Genomic DNA, 406 nt, shown 5'->3' on the forward strand with positions numbered 1-406 from the left:
GGCTGACGGGACCTCGGGCGCGACCTCGGGCGGGACCTCGGGCGCGACCTCGGGCGGGACCGGGGCGCGAGGGAGGCTGATGAGCACCAGGGTGTTCCCCTGCGGGGGCGGGCGGCTGGGGAGAGACGGCCGCGAGGTCCGCGTCCCCTTGTGGAAGGTTAGCATAATAACCGCAGACGCCGGGAGGTAGACCCGTCGTTAACTATTCGAAAGTGGCCTCAGAAAACGAGCCAAAGTCTTACGGCCGCGGCTTGAACCTCTGGGGAGGGCGTCTGGGGCCACAGGTCCTGGCGCTCCGAACCGGAACTGGGGCACTGCCGTGACGCCGCGGTGAGAACGCCACACCTGCCCTCCTGCGATGGGCGCAAACCTGTCATTCCGGAATGTCTGCGTTCCCGCAGGCTGT

This window comes from Tupaia chinensis, unplaced genomic scaffold (genome assembly GCF_000334495.1).
Source record: "Tupaia chinensis unplaced genomic scaffold, TupChi_1.0 Scaffold143651_1, whole genome shotgun sequence".
NCBI classification, from domain to species: domain Eukaryota; kingdom Metazoa; phylum Chordata; class Mammalia; order Scandentia; family Tupaiidae; genus Tupaia; species Tupaia belangeri.